The sequence below is a fragment of the Hyla sarda genome, chromosome 2 (assembly GCF_029499605.1).
Source record: "Hyla sarda isolate aHylSar1 chromosome 2, aHylSar1.hap1, whole genome shotgun sequence".
NCBI lineage: Eukaryota > Metazoa > Chordata > Amphibia > Anura > Hylidae > Hyla > Hyla sarda.
In genome coordinates this window covers 182,758,740-182,772,534 of record NC_079190.1, presented here as the reverse complement: position 1 = coordinate 182,772,534, position 13,795 = coordinate 182,758,740, and the positions used below count along the sequence as shown (strand labels likewise).

The following is a 13,795-nucleotide window of genomic DNA, read 5'->3' as shown; positions in this document are numbered from 1 at the left end:
GTTAGGGTTAACGGTAGCTTTACTGAGGTAGACAGATGGAAATAGTCTTTACAGATAGGCTAGGATCCCAGAGAGGTGGCCAGTAACACAGAAGGACCTTGCTCTCTGGGTAACAACACATTATCATGTGACAACTCCAAGGTCCTTAATACATAATGCACATAACACTATATACAAATTATATATTACTATGGGGGAGACCTTACAGGAGAGCCCCTAGGACACACAGGGACTCAACCTGACAGGGCCTAAGTACTCTACGGGACTATATCCCGTACTGGGATATCACACATTATATTTATATATGTTGTGCTCTATTTGAGAAAGAATGTAACCTAAGGCAACAAGTCTTGTGTATGACATGATGCAGTTCATAAGTGTCAATAGACAGTATTACCAACTGACTATACAATGTTTATAGAAATAGGCCCTTTGCATGTATGTATAGTGACTAATGATACAAAGACTACAAATTTTTCATTTTTCAAATCCATTCTCAGGATGTCTTGTAAAGATCACTCATCTGGAATTGCATAATGATACATTTGCCTTTACTTCAGATACAGAACTTATGTTGTCACCAACCTGGTATGTACAGGCATTAGAAATAAGTAGGGGATAATATAAAAAAAAAAAAAAAATTAATATATATTAGAGATGGGCGGTAAGACCAAATACGTGTATCACGGTATTTTTGTAACTTATGGCAGTTCCACAGGATAACGGTATCCCACCCCCCCCCCACCCCCCAAAATCATGTGTCCCGTGAGCGTCGGCCTCATGCTCTTCCTGGGGATGGGAACGTCGGAGAGCCGTCAGCCGATCACCGGCTGCAGCGATGTTGCGCCTTGGTCGGTGATAGGTTGAGCGCACTGTCATGTAAGAAGCTGGCTTCTTACATGACAGTGCGCTCAACCTATCACCAGCCGAGGCAGAACTTCGCTGCAGCCGCTGATAGGCTGACGGCTCTCCGACGTTCGCATCCCCAGGAAGAGCGTGAGGCCGATGTAGGAAAGAGCGTTTAAGTTTATTTTGTTTATCTTTTGCAGCCCGGGCATAGGGATACAGCGTACAGTATAGAGTTCCAGCACCGGCAGCTCGCAACAAACAGGAGGATGAGGAGGGCAGCGCTTGCGGGTAACGTGTGAGTAGTTCCCCGTTGGGGACAGCGCAGCGCTGGGTTGATAATTCATTCATTCCCGAGGGGGAGGTGCCCAACCAGTATTGAAGTATGGGAAAAATTCATATCGTGCAGCACAAAAATTTCGGTATGAGCCGGTATACTGCCCTGCACTAATTAATAAAAAATTATATATTATATAATTATATATATATATATTTTTCTCTCTTCTTAACTAAAACAATACACCCAATGATAGAGTTTTTTTATATTGTTTATACTCTTGGCTATATCCAATTGTTATGTATTCTGCAAAATAGAGAATTCAGGGGTTATACCTCTGTCTCCGATGGTGATTATATGTGTGAATTCTATCTTCTTCCTAGTGATGAAAAGTGAGGTTCCTGCCAGCAGCATGTTGAATACTAACAGTCAATCTGCTGGTGGAATATAGTCATTGGGATATTGAGAAGATATGGCAAACAATATAATCAAAAGGGGGGGGGGGGGAATTAATGTTATGGAAACTAAACAGTAATTATCCTTGAAATACAGAATTTGTTGAGTGGCTACAATGGCTAAGCTATAAAACCAAAACAATAAAAAGAGAAAATTGCCTAGTCTGTGCGGGTGCCAGGCCCCACTTAGCTGCAGCACTCTTTCCTTTAAACCCTAATACAGATCCAGAAGGTTTAAAATTGTATGATGAAACTGTTCCAAAAAGCATACAAACGTGATACTAACACAGCCTGTCATACATTGAGTTTATTGTTTCCTCAGGTCCAGAGATCCCAAATACCCCCCAGCGGTCAAGGCATTTCCTGGCAATTTTACTCTCTTTGCACGCCCAGGGAATGAGAGCGGTACAAACCTGGGATTGTTGCCCGATGACTACTGTATGGAGAGGATTAACAAGAAAGGGAAAGATGGTGGCTGGGTTGAGCAGGATACCCTAAGGGCTGACGTCTGGTGGTTATGCAGAAATAAACGGCTAAGAGCTAGGATCCCAGCAAATGCCGAGGGGATTGTTCTATGGTGCAACTGGTTATGCCCCTCCATATCCTGTCAGAGTCACCCTGGAAAAGAGGCCACTCACGTAGCCAAAGGGACACCTCTCCTAAAGGGTCTTTTGACTCTCAGGTGTACATTGACAAGATAGGGGTTCCACGTGGAGTGCCTAATGAGTTTAAAGCCAGAGATCAAGTGGCAGCAGAGTTTGAGTCTCTGTTCTTTTGGTGGAGTACAGTAAACAAAAATGTTGGCTGAATAAATTACATCTACTATAACCAAAAGAGGTTTGTAAATTATATAAAAAGGGATGCAGTCAAAGGCTTAGCAGAATAATTGGCCCTCACCTCTTTGATGGCCTGGCAAAATAGGATGGCCATAGATATAGTACTAGAAGAAAGATGAGGGGTCTGCAAAATGTTTGGCAGTATGTGTTGTACCTTTATTCCCAACAATACAGCTCCTGGAGGAATCGTGACCAGAGCTATCGAAGGAATGTCTGCATTATCAAAAGAGCTGGCCGAGAACTCAGGAATAAGTTACCCATTCACAGACGGGCTTGAGGGATGGTTTGGAAGATGGACTGGATTGGTGATGTCGGCTTGGTGATCACCATCACAATTGTGTTGGTCATCTTGGTGACCTGTGGGTGTTGTTGCATTCCCTGCATCAGGAGGACTATCTCAAAAACTGATTGAGACTGCTGTGACAAGAACTATATACCAAACTATTTCTCTGGAAGAAGATGCCTATGATGATACTCCCTTTCTATGAAGCAAAGTTCAAACACCCAGCTGAAATGAACTGAGAGAGTGAAAGTTGGTAAAATTATATTTTGATATCTATGTTCTCTTATTTTATATATATATATATATATATATATATATATATATATATATATATATATATATATATACACATACACACATACACATACACACATTAGGGCTGCACGATATATCGCAAAAGCAATCAAATCGCGATTTTTGCTTTTTGCGATATAGCCCACCGGGAAAACTTGCAATTATCTGTTCAGGCCGACTCACGTGTGCTGCTGCAGGCTGGGGCCAGCCAGAGCAGGTAAGAACAAATTTAAATACTAAAAGTCAACCAGCATGCCTACAGTTGTTGCAAAACTACAACTCCCAGCATGCCAGGACCGGCAAAGGCTGTCCGGGCATGCTGGTAGTAGTAGTTTCACAACAGCTGGAGGCACCCTGGTAGAAAAACACTGAGCTAAGTAAAAGGCGACAGGGAGAAAGATGAAAAGAAAACTTCTGCTCACATACTCCCGATCCCTGCAGATGCCATTCGTCTGCATGCAGTCGGATGTCTCCTCTCTTTTCCATATAAGCAGTAGGACCTTTGCCTTTTCAGCCAATCACTGGCCACAGCGGTGTCACGTGTCAAGCCAGTGATTGGCTGTTGAGCAAAGGTCTTTTGCAGCTGCAAACACACTGGGTTTCCCGGATCTGGTGGGAGATTTGAAAACCGCCCGGGAAACCCAGTGTATTGCTGCAGTACAAAAAGCTCCCTGAAGCGGGGATAATGTGACAAGGGGTGAATGTGACGGGGGGAGAGAAAATGTGACGGGGGGGGGAGGACTTTAAAATATCATTCTCCAGAAGACACTTCCTTATATACAAAAAATTTTCGTAAAGGGGATAATATGGAAAAGGTAATATCCCGAGCATATGTTCATATGGTTTCTGTTAGGGAGCAAGATACCTTTTCATTTCAAAAAGCCTGGGAAAAGGATTTGGGCTGTAAGTTCACTGAGAAGGAATGGCATTTTGTCTTTAATCTCCCACTTGAACTTTCTAGATGCTCCAACCACTTGGATATATTGAGGAAAATAATGTATAGATGGCATTGGGTACCATATCGACTTAATCAAATTTCACCAATTTTTTAGAAATTCTGTTGGAGGTGTAAAAAAAAGTCGGTTCCTTTTTCCATATTTGGTGGGAGTGTCAGGAAGTTTAGAAATATTGGAAACAGATATTTCTCCTATTGGGTAATATATTGGGATGTCCCATAAATAAAAGCCCTGAGGTGGCATTGCTATCTTTAACAACTGTTTTTTTTACCTAATTTTGAATTGATGGTAATGACCCACATTTTGTTTGTCGCTCATTCTCACATAGCACAAAAATGGAAATCTGAGGAAATACCTATTATCTCTGAATTAATAAGAATTGTACATAGAAACTTTAAAATTCAAGGGTTACTCGCACAAAATATGTTAACCAGTAGCCAATATCAGGAAAAATGGAGACTGTGGCAAGAATTTCGTATGAGTATTAAGATCCCATTTGGGATAGTTTAGACAGACTTATTGACTGATTAAGAAAAGCAGGTAAAGATAGTGGATCAATATTGAAAGAGATTAGTTATGTAATACCCTCTGGATTACATAAATACGTAATAAAAAATTCGAAGTGAATGATTAGATGGGTGAATGTATGCTTTCCTTCTCTTCTTTTTTCTTCCTTTTCCTTGGATTTTTTTTTGTGTGTAGATCTTGTTCTATATATATTTGATTGTTTTGTTTATATGTTTTATGTTCATGGAAAACAAAAGAATAAATACATTTATTTATAGTCTAAGTGTTGTCCGGTTTTATCTACTTTCAATTAACCATTGTCTTAGTTCTGGCCAGCGCCCAGTGATGCTCAAACTATCCAAATGACCTTGGTGAATAATGAGGTTTTTGTTGGATAAGCTTTTTCTACGATAAGGAACAAAGTGTAAAAAGGAACCCTGTGATTGGTAATAAAGTTATACAGCATTATCCACCGGGGATTCTTAGCCAATAAGCTTACACTTAGAGTGTTGCCATATAAATCGGTATCGATACATATTAATTAAATCTGTGTCTGCCAATCAACACGGCTGGAGTTGACTGATCACAGGGAGAAATAGATCCTAACTGGTTGTGTCAGAACGGCAGCTGCAGGGGCTTGGGGGGAGGCGAGTACTTTTTTTCCTGTTTCTGTCCGCAGGGACGGTGAGGATATGATGTTAGAAATTATCCCCTAGGATTATCCCCCCCCCCCCCCCCCCCCGGATAACCCTTTTAAAACCAATCAGTACCTCTACAAAAAGTCTCAGTGTAACACAGGCCTAAAGTGGCAAATACATCTAAAAGCTAAAAGAAGCAGATTACATTACTTTACTAGGAATGAAGGAAGCAACAAGCAAATGCAGAGCTGTTCTGCATTTTGTTCAGAACTGTTCGCCAGCATCTCAGATCCGTGCAGCATAGATTGACAATGCTGGGAACCCTATTAATGTAAAGTGCACTTATTAGGAGTCTACATCTGCATTACCAGAACTTCTAACCCAGACTGACTTGGCATCCATTAATGATCGCATAGTGAAGCAGATGGTACAGTGAACAAACTACATCAGGGGTGTGGAAATTTTATAAAAAACTACTTGTCCACGGGACTAAAATGGAGCAAAATCTACTTGTCCCTCATGACGATCCACTTGTCCGGGCCAATTTTCGCTTTTACGCTCTCGTTTTTTCCTCCTCGCCCTATAATAGCCATAACTACCTACTATAATGATACCTTTTAATTTTTCAATAACATATTCTCCGAACCAAAAAAATATATAAATATATATTAAGGGAAGTGAAATTGTAATACTAAAAGATAATTTTGCATATTTGGTGGTTTTCTTTTCTGCGCCATTTACCTTGTGGTTGAGGTAACGTTAGTTTTATACTTTAGGCGCCTGATTACAGTAATACCATATTTGTATCGTTTACGTCATGTTTTACTAATTCTGGACTTTTCAAATTTTTTTTAATTGCCATTTTTTAACCCCTGCAGCTTTATTTTTTTTCCGCATACCAGGCTGTATGAGGGCTGATTTTTTGCGCCATAATCTGTTTTTTGTATCGGTACCATTTTGGTATTGATCTGACTTTTTAATCGCTTTTTTACTTTTTTTTTCTGGGATATTATAAAAATTTCAAATCTGTGGTTTGGTATTTTTTTTTTTTTACATTTACCGTACGGGGATATATAATGTTATATTTTAATAGGTTGTACAATTACGCACGAAGCGATACCAAATATGTTTATATGTTTTTATATAGGAAAAGGGGGTGATTTGAACTTTTAACATTGAAGGGGTTAATGCAGCGGTCTTCAAACTGTGGCCCTCCAGATGTTGCAAAACTACAACTCCCAGCATGCCCGGACAGCAAACGGCTGTCCTGGCATGCTGGGAATTGTAGTTTTGTAACATCTGGAGGGGCACAGTTTGAAGACCACTGGGTTTATTAAAACTTTTATTTATTATTATTTATTTATTTTTTGACACTTTATTAGACTTATGAGAAATCATTAGATTCCTCAGACAGATGAATAGAGCTCTATTGAACTCTATTAATCTGTGAGCTCTGTGATCCATTGATAGAGCCTGGTCCAGCCAGGCTCCATCAATGACACAGCCGGGACAGGAGGAAGCAGAGGTAAGTCCTCCGGCTACCTCTATAGTGGATCGCCCCCCTGCGATCACGCTGTGGGGGGGGCGATCCACCCCACTAGCCCACCAGGGAGCGTTCACATCTCCCTTTAGACGCCGCTGTCAGCTTTGACAGCGGCGATCTAAAGGGTTAATAGCCACCCGCGGCGATCGCTGCATGCTGGCTATTAGCGGCGGCCCCCGGCTACTGAGAACAGCCGGGGGCTGCAGAGTATGGAGCGGGCAGGAGTCCCGAGCTCCATACATACTGCAGAGCGCCGCAAGCATCTCCCCGTGCAGACGTGCGGGGAGCGAAGGCAGAGGACGCAGGTCTGCAAGGGGAGAAATAAGCCACACACCCCTCATCCCCCCCCCCCCCCCCCCCACGTCTGCAGAGCAGGGGAGAGAAGACACATACACAGCTTCTCATCTCCCCTGCTCTGCTTCCGAGGACACAGGCTGCAGAGTATGGAGCGGGCAGGAGTCGGGTGCCCGCTCCATACAGATGCAGATCCGCCGCACTTGTCAGGTCCGGCCCTGCTTGCCCGAAGCCGGGCTAAAGGCCGGACAAATTCACCTGCCCGGCGCCCAAAACTGCTAGTCCCGGGCGTCGGGCGTTAGAAATTCCACATCCCTGTACATCAAGAAAAATGTAACCTTTATCTTCCTACATAGATATTGTATATTCATCCATTCCTGTAGTACAGTCTGTCAAATAAAATCCATTCAAAATAATTTCCACAAAAAATGCTTTTATAATTATTTATTATTTATATAATTAGTGTGGCAAGCAGCAATCACAAAGAAGGCCAAGATTCATTATCAACAAAATTCTTGAAGTTACTGCCCTTTTACAGCCCACTTTGTGATATTTGCTTCCTCACAAACAGTCCTAAGTTACATACAGTAAGGGATACAGTAAAGGTACCTTGCACTTCTACAAGTGGCTTACACACACGTCAGTCTTGTGTATGAGGTCTCAGCAGCGCACAAACAGTAGGGAGAAGGCAATATACTTACTAACACACACACACACACAGTCATGGCCATAAATGTTGTCACCCCTGGAGTTTTTCAAGAAAATGAAGTATTTCTCACAGAAAAGGATTGCACCACCACATTTTGCTATACACATGCTTATTCCATTTGTGTGTATTGGAACTAAACCAAAAAAGTAAGGGAAAAAAAAAAAGCTAATTTGACATAAATGTCTCACCAAACTCCAAAAATGGTGTGGACAAAATTATTGGCACCGTTAACTTAATATTTGGTTGCAGACCCTTTAGAAAAAAAATAACTAGTCAGTTGTTTCCTATAACCATCAATAAGCTTCTTACACCTCTCAGCCGGAATGTTGGACCACTCTTCCTTTGCAAACTGTTCCAGGTCTCTCTTTTGGAAGGCTGCCTTTTCCCAATAGCAATTTTAAGATCTCTCCACAGGTGTTCAATGGGATTTAGATCTGGACTCATTGCTGGCAACTTCACAACTCTCCAGTGCTTTGCTATGATCCATTTCTGGGTGCTTTTTGATGTATGTTTGTGGTCACTGTCCCGCTGGAAGACCCAAGATCTCAGACGCAAACACAGCTTTCTGACACTGGGCTGTACCATGTGACCCAAAATTTCAGATCATATTTCATGATGCCTTGCACACATTCAAGGCACCCAGTGCCAGAGGCAGCAACACAACCACAGAGCATCATTGAACCTCCACCATATTTCACTGTAAGTACTGTGTTCTTTTCTTTTAAGGCCTCATTCCGTTTTTGGTAAACAGTAGAAGATGTGCTTTACCAAAAAGCTCTATCTTGGTCTCATCTATCCACAAGACATTTTCCCAAAAGGATTTTGGCTTACTCAAGTTAATTTCAGCTTTTCATTTAATCTAAATGTCGATGATAGTTCGCGCTGACACTGATGCTCCCTGAGCCTGCAGGACAGCTTGAATATCTTTGTAACTTGTTTGGGGCTGCTTATCCACCATTCGGACTATCCTACGTTGACACCTTTCAACGCTTTCTCTTCCGTCCAAGCCCAGGGGGATCAGCTACAATGCAATGGGTTGCAAACTTCTTGATAATGTTGTGCACTTTGGACAAAGGCAAATCTAGACCTCTGGAGATGGACTTGTAACCTTGAGATTGTTGATATTTTCCCACAATTTTGGTTCTCAAGTCCTCAGACAGTTCTCTTCACTTTCTGTTGTCCATGCTTAGTGTGGCACACACAGACACAATGCAAAGACAAAATGAACTCCTCTCCTTTTTATCTGCTTTCAGGTGTGATTTCTATATTGCCCACACCTGTTATTTGCCCCAGGTGAGTTTAAAGGAGCATCACATGCTTGAAAATCTTATTTTACCACAATTTTGAAAGGGTGTCAATAATTTTGTCCAGCCCATTTTTGGAATTTGGTGTGACATTATGTCCAATTTGCTTTTTTTTCCTCCTTTTTTGGTTTAGTTCCAATACACACGAAGGGAATAAACATGTGTACAGCAAAACATGTGTTACTGCAATCCTTTCCTGTGAGAAATATTTTTTTTGAAAAATGTCAGGGGTGCCAACATTACGGCCATGACAGTGTGTATATATTTTATAGGGTTGCAAAAAGTCCATCAAGTTCAACGTATGTCCTTTGTGTGTCCCTATTGTGTTGATCCACAGGAGTGATATATAGTGTATAAAACCAAATTAAAAGGGTTATCTTACAATCATTAGTGATCCTACCAAAATGATAGGGGATAACTAATTGATCATTGATCCCCTCTGATCAGGAGAAAGGTCTCTGATAATCAACACCTGTATTAACGCATGTGCAGCCACATAATCCAGTTACAGTAATGTACGAATGTAGGAATAAAACAGATGGCACTGTGGGAATAGTGATGGCGAGTGTCCATGATATGGAGGGGGGTGACAAAATTAAGTGCTCCTGCCTATTTTGATATTTTCCTTCTACATCAGAAAGTGTCCTTCTGAGCTCCATCAGGCTGGTATACTTCAGCATACCATAACAAAAGCAAAGGATGGAATAACATAGTACAGGGCTTGACAAATCACAGGTGCCAGGTCGCCACAACAAGAATTTTGTTGTGGCGCCTAAACATTTGTCAGCCCTTTCCAATGTAACTTACCTCCGACTCTGTGCTAACTGCACCCCCCCCCTTCTGCCCCTAGTCGGCGCTAGAGTGTGAAGCAGACATCAGGTGGGGAGAGTGGCCGCCAGGGCTGCTAATAGCTACAGTGGTCACGTGACATCCGCTGCTTATGCAAATCCACAGGGCAAACAGAGGAACAATGGAGGATCAACATGGAAATAGGGGTGAAAGTTTTTTTTGTTTGTTTGTTTTTTTCAAAGGGAGTAGAGATAAGGAAGACAATAATAACGGTGGCACGACAGGATAGTAAGAGGAAACTAATATCGTGATACATGAGGGGGACACCATTGACAGTGACAAAGGGGGGGGGGATGAGGAGGGTCACTAATGAATTACACATGAGTAGGTGAGGGAGCACTAATTACTGAAATTAAGCCCCATTCACACTAAAGAGAATTACCCGTGAATTCTGCCTTGCAGCACACTTCGATACCAATGGGTTTTGCAGTGTTCAGTTTACATATCAAAATTTCTGTGACAGAATTTTCCAGCAAATGAGTGAACATGTTCAATGCCAAGTGACGTCTGTCAATGGGACGTTGCTTACCAAAAATTGCAGCAGACATAATCGCCTATTACAGATCATTTATGCTGGACCAGGAAGATCGCAGATTCAGAGAAGAATTATGCAAGGAAATTTTCCTCCCTGAATTTTATGTAGAGTAAAGCTAGACAAAAGTGTTTACAGATGCACCAGATTAACTGAACAGACAGTGATAAATCCAATACATTATTAGACTGTCTGGTCTAAGTTTACACTGTGTAAGAGATAGACAATATTAAAAGGCAAAAGTCTAAAGTTTCAGGCCTGCACAGAGAGGCTCCAGCACAGAGAGATGCAGGCCAGGCTGGATGGTACCGCTGCCAAAGTAACCGTTCCACACTCCGTGAAGATCCATGCATGAGCCAGTTTCTGATGAACGGGACTCATGCACGGAACTTGCTGAACAACTTGCTGTACTGCCCAGTGTGGCCCCATGCTCGGGACATCGCGTTGGCGTGAAACTTTGGATTTGTACTTTAATAAAATTTCTAACACATACACACAATTGCCCAGATTTATCAAACTGTGTGAGAAAAATTAGAGTGATTTTCCCATAGCAACCAATCACAGCTCAGCTAACGAGCTCTGGTAAAGTGAAAGCTGAGCTGTGATTGGTTTCTGTGGGGAAAAACATTTTTTTTTTTCTCTCAGTTTGATAAATCTGGGCCAATGTTCCAATGTGACCCTATGGTTGCCTCTTTTTGGGTCACACATCACACCCAACCAAGTTTGTTAATTCTCCCACTGTCTTTTCACACCCAGTATTGGTTCCCCAGGCAGTTATCTGCACACTATTCATAACTTACTTAGGCACTAAACCCCACAACAGCTGGAGCCATTCTGCAATACTAACATAAGCATATGTACTTACTATAATAAATTATTGAGACATATCATCAGAAAAAAGGCCAACCATATAGTGATGGCAGTCAGGGGAGCCGGGGAGAAGAGCTAGAGAAAACAAAATACTGCTTGCGCCGTCATTTCCTCTGGCTATTCCTGTCAAAAAACAATTGCACCAGACAGCTCCCATAATAGCAAATGGGAGTCGTCGGAACCCGTTGCTCCCTGTCACAAGAAAAGCCGTTAAAGTAAAAATAAAAAAAGAGAAACTTAAATGGCAGTTCTTGACGGGGAGCAATGACAGCTTGAAAGGGGCCTAAATATGGCATCAGACCTACGCCGGAATGTCAGCACACACATCTGTGAACACAGTGGATGACTACAGGGGGCTTTATCATGTGTTCTGATGGTACAGAGGAAGGGTTCAGCTTTATATGACAATAGGGTAAGATCAGCTGATCTCAAAGATCTTCCTTCATGTGGGATTTGTGGATAAATTTAACAAAGGAAACTAAGTGCCAAAAACAAAGTCTGTCACAGCCTACTGCAGAACCAGTTCCATAAAGCAAACCATCGACGGTAAGGATGACACAGGTAAGCCTATGCACACAATGGGGGGGGGGATTTATCAAAATTCATGTAGAGGAAGAGTGGTGCAGTTGCCCAAAGGAACCAATCAGATTTCTACTTTCATTTTCAAATAGGCCTGTAAAAACTAAAAGAAGCGATCTGATTGGTTGCAATGGGCAACTGGACTACTCTTCCTCTACAAAAGGTTTTCATAAATCTCCCCCATATGGCGTCCATTTTAGGACAGTCAGATATCAGCTGTAACTCGTCCTGCGTCAGGCGAAACAGCGTCCCGCCTCCTCCCTCGGACCAATCCTCCGTCAGTCACTACTTCCTCCTCCCTCATACGAAATTCCAAAACGCCATCATCCCTCAGAGGAAACTTCCTGCCGCATAGTAGGGCCGACACTGCCAGCGTGTATAGAGTCAAAACTACAAACACTGTACTACTGACACTACATGTTCTACAGAATCTGTATAGCAGTGCCGACACCAAATAGCATGTACAGCAGAGCGCCAACACTGACTGGGCACTGCTACATGGCAGGAAGGTTTTTCATCTGAGGGATGATGGAGATTCGGATGAGGGAGTTTCGGCTGACGCCTGATGTTGATTGGTAAGAGGGAGGAGGCAGGATGCGGTTTCGCCTGACGCGTGACAGAGTTAGGGCTGACAACTAACTTTGTCCTAAAATGAAAACCATATCCCCAATATCCATAATACTAGTGTATAGACAGGAGACGTGTGCACCACCAGCTGAAGGATCATTGGAATAAATCAGTGGTTTCCAACCAGTGTCTCCAGCTGTTGCAAAACTACAACTCTCAGCATACCCAGGCAGCTATTGGCTGTCCTGGAATGCTGGGAGTTGTAGTTTTGCAACATCTGGAGGCACACTGGTTGGAAAATACTGGGAAAAATGAGCACACACACACACTATATACTTCATATACACATGATCCAGGATGTCAGCAGCAGCTGTGCTATAGGAGCATCACTCATGTATATTTTATGACATACAGTAGACATGGTAGTCATGCAGTGATCATACAGGATCTTACTGTAGATAAGTCCTGCAGCATCTTGTCACCCACAACACACAGTATAACCGGTGACACCAATAGGGATCAGCGATTACATCCGGCCATTGATGCTTCAGCTCAGATCTCACCCTAGCACTGTGCCCCTGGGGGGGACGGATGACAATAATGATGCTCAATGATCATCCAGACACCACGGCCCCGAGTTACGAGGGCGATGACGGTGCCCACTCACCTGATCGGACTGCCCCGGTAACCTGCGAGGGGGTAACGACCCCCACCGTGTCACACGCGCAGCCTGCCACAGCAAGTACCCAGCTCACCCGTCAGGTTTAAGCGGCCTCTGTGGGCAACACAGGAAGAACAAGACGAAGCCTGCAAGACATTAGCCAATCACAGAGCAGAATGCAACAAGGCTGTCCAATCAGCGCCACGGACAGGCGGGACATCCTCCCAAAGCCGCAAAGGGGATGGGAGTGGGTGGAGCGCCGACGTCATGCCAGGAGCTGTCACGTGATGTGTTGCCAGGGTTCTACAAGCGTATACTTTGCGTGTTGTACACAGAGACATGCCGGGCGCTCTGCGGGCGGGAGGGCTGCGCTGTTCGGGTGTCTATGGCTTAGTATATTGTGTTATACAGGTGACATGAAGAAGATACAACTGGGGCAGACAATATGGCATGAGGGAGGCCTACACGAGTCCTTGAGCTGTCCTCACCTGTCACATTGTTATGTTAGCCCTGGTTGGCTGACATGTATACAATATACATACACATATATATATATATATATATATATATATATATATATATATATATATATATGTGTGTGGTGTCCCGGTACCGTATCCTATCCGGTACCTGCGTGTATGGGTCTCCTTAGGCAGAGTCCCTAGGACGTCGGGGTCCCCATTGTCTAGTTCAACCCTGGTCACCTCTCATCCAGATAGTTATCGCACTAATAGCTTACTTAGGAAGCATGTAAATATTATATCAATGCCTATAAATAGTTAATTACCTGTCCAT

The 13,795-nt window shown here is 42.9% G+C and overlaps 1 protein-coding gene across 8 annotated transcripts in view; it reads right to left on the bottom strand.

The window, feature by feature from the left end:
- The window catches only part of HERC2 (HECT and RLD domain containing E3 ubiquitin protein ligase 2), a 224,831-nt gene extending 211,588 nt beyond the window's left edge, over positions 1-13,243 (bottom strand). For 7 of the 8 annotated variants that reach the window (XM_056555877.1, XM_056555882.1, XM_056555880.1 and 4 more), the window contains exon 1: positions 13,007-13,243. The gene's annotated coding sequence lies outside the window, so the exon portion shown is untranslated. The remainder of the gene's footprint in view (positions 1-13,006) is intronic. The other variant, XM_056555878.1, reaches the window with a different exon arrangement.
- Positions 13,244-13,795: the final 552 nt, after the last annotated feature.